Consider the following 7,673-nt stretch of genomic DNA (forward strand, 5'->3'; position numbering starts at 1 on the left):
GCCTCTATTCCATGGCCATGGCATCTGTAGGTTGTAGCTTCTTTGACATTCCTAAGACAGCCATGTTGCCTTCCTTCCACATCTGGCTTCTAAACCTTTGTAGAAATCTCTTTCCTGCCCTCTAGCTTTCTTTGACCTTATGGATTTGTATCTTTGCTCTCATTTTAGTGCTATTTCAGGAGAGAAGAACTATATCTTAAAGAATAAGCTATATATTCATAAGGCAAGAAGGAGAAACACTTCATCTCAAAGGAAAGTATATTGAATGAAACAATTTTAAGAAAACTGAAATTTATGAAGAGCCTTCACTTCTCATTATCCAGGAGTCCAATTTTGATCTGACAAGCCAGCTCATCTAATTCACTATAAATACAGTGATATATACTGTCCAGTCATAACTTCAGGGTTTACAATGATCAATAACAGGCCATAAGCCTACAGTTCATGTATTGTATTGAAAACTTCAAGTATTTTCTATGCATCATTTTGAAAATCAAAACAGTGAAATCCACAGCAAACTGGTCTATTTTAAAAACAATATCTGTCTCACAAAAATAATACAAAATTAACTTATTTCACTTCTGTTTTTCCTGATACATAATCTATTATGTTGTATATTTGCTTTGTTAATCTTAAATGCAAACATATCCTGATACCTTTCAAACAAATGTTGAATAAGTTAATAAACCCTATCAAAGGTATTGGGTAGAGCTACTCTTTGCTGCTATTACCTCAAAAAGTATTTATATTTATTTTATATTTATAAATAAAAGGACAAAGATGGAGTCTTACAAAGGTACACTCATGGTCTCTTACCTCTCTTTCATGTGCTTCTACTATTCTGGAAGAGAATATTCTACTTCTCTAGAAGAGAAGTATGGGCAGCACCATGTGGGAGAGCAATAACTGCCTACTAGGACTCCCCTCCAGGGAGCTTAGCAAGTAGCTGTTTGGTATAACTTGAGAGGCACTGAAAAGCCAGCCTTACTCAACACATCCAAATTCCCTTTAGCTAGTTCATGTCATTTTAAACACTGTGAACATGAACACACATGTGTTGCTTGTTAAGCAAAAATTCAATGAGAATCTACTATGTACCAAAAAAAAGTATACTTGGCATTACAGCATATGTCAAATCTGCAAAACAATCATCTGGACATTTCACATTTTAACAGATAAGTACACTAATGTTCATAGTTTTTAATTAGTTTCTCTAATTTCAAATGGTTAAAAAGTGGCATAGCAAAGAACTGAACCTCAGACATCTGATACTAACACTTCTCATTCCACCAGGACTTAAAATTATGTAAGTGTGAGTAAAAGATAAAAATAAGGTTGGGGGCGGGGAGGAGGTAGACGGGGAAAATTTTTTAATCATTTCTTCAATTAAAACAAAATTTTTTAATTAAAAAATATATATTAATTTTTTAAAATGAGATTGAAACACGACAGCAGTAAATAGGTACAAGTTTAATAGTCTTCAATCATTCTATTTTGATTTTCACACCCCCATGATAAAGTGAGCTACTAATAATTGAATCATCTAATCAACTTAAATCTCAAAGTAATTCTAAAAATTGGTGAACTTCTTATACTTGTTTTATAGATGAGCAAGTAACATATTAGATGTTATCAACTTCTCTTGACTTCAGACTTATGTTACTATATACAATGCCACATTGCCATACTTTCCTCAAATTTCAAAAGACCTCCAGCTCTGAGCATCTTTACAATGGATGCTTTGGGATACAATGATGCATGAGATATGAATGCTAATAACCTAACCTGTGAGGATCATCTATGCTCATAAATAGATACAAAGGTAGAGACCCATCCACAATCTGACTTGATGCTATTTTTCCACAATGATCTATTTCTCCAAATAAAAATATGCATGTTTATCTATAATTTCTCACTTCTGTCCTGTACTTACTCTGCTCTTATTTCCCTACAGGCAAACCCCCGCGTTCCTCAAGTCAAATTCAAATATGACCTACACTAACATTCCTTTCCTAATCCACCTACTTTCTAAAACTGGCCAGTATTTATTCTTTCTGTGGAGTCATTTAATATATCACTATCTCCCTTAGTAAATTACCCTTGTTTATAAATGCCTGGGTTTCAGAGTGCTTTTCTTATTAACCTATGCATTCACTTTCTTAACTCTTTTATTCTACCTCCACCATCACTTCATTTAGCAGCATGTAGACAACAAAAATACAGTATTTTACTAAATCACTTGAATTCAATGAACATGTTTGAAGATTTCTAAAAGATAAACAAGATTTCTCTACCCTAAAGTGGATGATCTGGGCAGGCAACAGCATCAAATATATCAGTTAATTGTTATCAATTCTCTTATGAGAGTGTCAGGAAGGGAGCAAGAAAGAGGAAGAATATAAGAAAATTAGAAGGCAGATGTTAACAGCTTTGAGGACCTCAGTTACTGGTTTGGATTTAGGAACATGGACAAAAGAGAAATATTATCTTAGTACAAAGGCAAAACTTGAAAATGGTCATGCACAGGATAAGGGAGAGGATAAGGAATGCTGTGATAAATCTGGTACAGTCTTTTGAGAAGACAATTTGTGTGTAACTTTCAGCATTGCTAAAGTTTTGATAGGATATATCTGGGCTAGCTAGTGTTGTATAAATGAAGCAAAGATAGCCCCTGTATATTGATATTTTGGTTATTTTTCTTTATAGAGGCTGGGACCTTTAGCTCAAAACTCGCAGGTGCCAAAGGCAAATTTTTACATAGCTAATTGCATTATATATGGACCAAATAAGCATATTTAGCCATTTAGAACCTGCCTAGTTTTCGCACCCTGAGAAACTGCACCCAACATTTGCCAAAGATGGGAGCCAGCAAGACCCTAAGTGGCTGAACTCTACAGTGTTCTTTGACACAGAGCCTAACCAGCTTTTTGAGGAACATCATCTAAATATGTAAGCCAATTCCCCTCTTCCCTAGGTTTCCCTTACCCTTGTCCCCTTCTCAGTGGTGGCTCCACGCTGCTGTCTTTAGAAAATCTCCTGCTATAAACGACTTCCCTTCCCCTGACATTCAACCTGTCAACACCACTCTGATAAAGCTCATTTTCTGCTACTGCCACCTGTGGTCATGTATTCAAAATCTTCAAACTCACCTGCAGGCAGTTCATTCTAATTCTCATTGGTTAATGGGACCATAGTTACATTGATGTCAGTAGAGGCTCCCATTCTAAGACAGTGTTGAATATAACGAGCGAGTCCCTTGAGACAAATATAGTTGAATTAAGGAAGGTTAAATCAGAGAAAAATATACAGGCTTATTAAAGGAAAATCAGAAAAAATGGTGAAAATTTGAAATAGATTTGTTTTCATAAATCTAGCTAGAAAGGTGTATTAATCATGCTTTCTTTTAACTTTTGTGATGCTTTGACAACTTGGAGGCCTTGCAGACCCCAATTAGCCAGTTCCCAGAGACAGCAAATAACTTGTCTGTGAACATGCCTTTGATATGCAAACAAACCAATCCCAAACCGGTACCCTCATTCTACTTTCTTTCATCAGGTTCCTGCAATCCAGGACTCTACTAACCTGCTCTAAATCACCCTACAATCAGGCAGTGAACAGCTAGTGACCACCACAGAGCCTACCAAAATTATTCAAACTATGTAATCCTAAACCTACTCAGCTTCCTATCCTGCCTCACTTATTCTTTCTCATAAAAACCACAATAAAGGCTCTGGCTCAGGTTTCTCCTTACTTCTTCTGCCTCCTGACCAACCCTAGTGCTTGTATGGTCCTGCATGACACGACATGGAGTACAACCTCCTCCTGGGAACTGCGAGTAACAAACTACCTTCTCAATGGCAATCATATCGTGATCTGTTGTCTTCATATTTGAATAAAAACAAAATCTCAGACCCCACAAACTTTCAGGAATTTAACATTTAGAAAGTCATCCTAAGAAAATAATAAGGCAGGAGTACATAATAGAAATCAGAAGGTCCACTGAAGAATTATTTGTGATTCCTAGTAAACTATCTAAATAACTAACAATAGAGAACTGGTTAAATGAATTATGTGACTTATCTCTACCAAGAGCTGCTATGAAGCAATTTAAAATAAAGGGGAATCTATATTAACTTGACTATGTATACTAGATATTTTAAAAGAAAAAAAGACACTAAAATATTTAATATAGTTTTATTTCATTTTAATAATTTTTAATATCTTATTTGTATTTTTATTTAGTTAATTATATTAGGAAAATTCTGCAAAAACATGCAGATTTTTTAATGATTTTCTCTGGGTAATGAGATTTCTATATTTTCAAATGCATACTTTCTTCCAGCTTTACTGAGATATAATTGACAGTAAAACTATGGAAGTTTAAGATGTAGAATGTGTTGATGTGATACATTTACATATTGCAAAATGATTACCATCATAGCTAACACCTCCATCAAGTCACGTTTACCATTTCTTTTTAATGGTGAGAACTTAAGATTTCCTCTGCTCACAAATATATAAGACAGTATTGTTGACTATAGTCCCCAACTGAATAGTAGATCTCCAGAACTTATTCATTTTATAACTGGAAGTTTGTATCCATTGTTAAATGTATAGTCCTTGAAACTATGTGTAAATTCTTAAACCATGGCCCCAAAGAACAGTATATAGTATACAGCAGGGTATAGAATAGAGGACACAGACTTCAGAAGGAAATAAGATTGAGACGAAAGGTGCAGAAGCAAATAAAACTAGCTATTTAGTATTATATACAAATCACACCGCTCAATTGTTTGCATTCATTATTATTCTCTTGTTTTATTTAATATTTTCAATAAGTCATGAGAAAGGTAATAATTTTAGTCCTATTTTGCAGATAAGGTATAGGCTCAAAGGGTGATGTCAGCATCAAGGTGCCAGAAGTCATTCCTCTTTTCTCTTTCCTTTTTTAAACAACTAATTAGATATTTGAAATTGAACAAAATGTGCCTTTGCATCTTACCAAGGGATCCAAGAGTTTTCTAATCCATCTGTGCATCCAAAAATAAACGATACCTAGGAGAGCACTGTAGATCAAAGGGAGTAGATGAATCTGCCCCAAATGCACTCCCCACTATTGAAGGGGGGAACCTTAGAGTACAAATCTGGCAGAAACCCACTGACAAGACAGTGATGATCAAATTTCAGCCTGTGTGAGGGAAGATTCCAGAATATGGTCAGAAAAGGTTAGAAATGAGTTCAGAAATACAGGAGAGAAAGGAACTCGCTAAAGCAGCCCCCGTTCCCAGGGCAAAACTGGAAGGGATTAAATTTTTGGTGGCAGCAGGGGAATATTTCTGGAAGAGGAGGTGGAAATGAGTGTCCTCTCTCATGAAGAGTGAACTCTTCTAGTAGACAAAGAGTGTGTGTAAATTATAGGCCCTGGTCAGTCTATAATGCCAACTTCTGGAAGACAAAATAAAGTTTTGTAATAGCCAGTGTTAAATCACAAGAACCAAAGAAGACATAAAATTTTCCTTAAAGAGTTGTCTGCTACTTCACATAGGAAAGCAGAAATGCAAACCTACAAATATCAAACAACAACAAAAACAAGAAAACATGGTATTATGAAAAAAAATAATTCTCCAGCAACCAAACTCAAAGGCATGAAATATGATCTGATAACATATTCAAAATAGCTGTTATAAAGAAATTCAGTGAGTTTCAAGAAAATTCAGAAAGACAATTCAATATACTCAGTAGTAAAATTAATGAAAAGGAGTCCCTTAACAAAGATATTGAAATTATAAAGAATAACCAAACAAAAAGTCTGGTGAAAAATTCCATGAATTAGATGAAGAATTCAATAGAGAACACTGGCAGCAGGGCAGAACACATAAGAGAAAGAATAAATGACTTGGAGGATAGGAATATAGAAACAATTCAGTTAGGAGAGGAGCGAGAACTAATATTTTTAAAAAGTGAAAAAAACACCATAAAAGCTATCAGATTCATTCAGAAAGTCAAATGTTAGAATAAATTGGTGTTTCCAAAGGAAAAAAAGAAGGCAAAGAGTTTACTTAAAGAAATAATAGCTGAGAACTTCCCAAACCTGGGGAAGGAACTAGATATACAAGTCCACAAAGCTAATAGAATACCCTATTATCTCAATGCAAAAAGACCTTCTCTAAGACACATTATAATGAAACTGTCAAATATCAATGATATATAAAAGATTCTTAAAGGCAGCAGGAAAAAAAAGAATAATTAATTAAAAAAAAACAAAAAATATTAGGCTGTCAATAGAGTTCTCATCAGAATCTCTACAAGCCAGAATAGATAGAAGAACAGTAGAAAGATAAAAATTAATAGCCGAGAATAATTTACCTGGCAAATTATCCCTCAGATATGAAGGAGAAATAAACAGAGGCTGAGGTAGCTCACCACTAGACCTGCCTTACAAGAAAGAAATGCTGAAAGCAGTTTGTGAAGCTGAAATATAAAGATGCTAACAGCACCATGTAAACAAATGAAAGTACACAATACATGGTAAAAGTGAAAAATAGTCAGAATTAGAAAACTATAACTCTATATTAGGATAGTATGTGTAACTATAAAGTTTAAAGGAAAAGAGTATTAAAATGACTAGTTACTTTAATTTGTTAAGGAACACACAGCATAAAATAAAGTAAGTTGCAACATCAAAAATATAAAAGAAGAGGAGGTGAAAAGGTGGAGTTCAACAGGTGAATGAAGATAAATTGCTACCAGCATAAAATTGACAGTTTTATATGTGACATGTTTTATGTTAATCTCTTGGTAACCACAAAACAAAATTCTAAAGTAAATTCACAGAACATTAAAAAAGGAGAGAAAGAAACCGTGTACAACCATGGAATACCACCAATTTACAAACGCAGGTAGAAACAGAGGGAAAAAGAAACGATGAAAAGAAAACAACCATATAGCAAACAAGATGACAGCAGTAAATCCTTATATATAAAAAATAATTTGAAATGTAAATAGATTGACTTCACCAATCAAAAGGCACAGTGTATCTGAATGGTTAAAAAAACTAGACTTGTCTACAGCCACGCCACCCTGAATATGCCCTATCTCGTCTGATCTCAGAAGCTAAGCAGGGTTGAGCCTGGTTAGCACTTGGATGGGAGACTACCTAGGAATACCAGGTGCTATAGGCATTAAACAAACAAACAAACAAACAAACAAAACTAGACTCAACTTATGCTGACTACTAGAGACTCATTTTAGCTCTAAAGACACACATAGGCTCATAGTTAATGGATAGAAGGAGATATTCCATGCAGGTGGAAATCAAAAGCAGGATTAGCCATACTTATATCAAAATAATATATTTTAAGCCATAAAATATGAGACAAATAAGGTTATTATATAATAGTAAGGGGATCAATTATTCAAAAAGATAAATAATCATAAACAAATACACACCCAATATCAGAACACCTAACTATGTTAAGCAATCACTAACAGATCGAATGGGAGACAGGAACATCAATACAATAATAGTAGAGAACTTCAATCTCCACTATCAGCATTGGGATAGATCATCCAGACAGAAAATCAAGGAAATATTGGAATTGAACCATACTTGAGATGAAATGAACTTAACAGACAAATACAGAATATTCCATTCAACAGCAACAGAATACACA

The 7,673-nt window shown here is 34.4% G+C and overlaps 1 pseudogene; it reads left to right on the forward strand.

The window, feature by feature from the left end:
- The first annotated feature begins 7,062 nt into the window (after window positions 1–7,062).
- LOC120618160 (uncharacterized) lies at window positions 7,063–7,181 on the forward strand (annotated as a pseudogene).
- The last annotated feature ends 492 nt before the right edge of the window (window positions 7,182–7,673 follow it).

Source organism: Pteropus medius, unplaced genomic scaffold (assembly GCF_902729225.1).
Source record: "Pteropus medius unplaced genomic scaffold, Ma_sr-lr_union100, whole genome shotgun sequence".
Taxonomy (NCBI): domain Eukaryota; kingdom Metazoa; phylum Chordata; class Mammalia; order Chiroptera; family Pteropodidae; genus Pteropus; species Pteropus medius.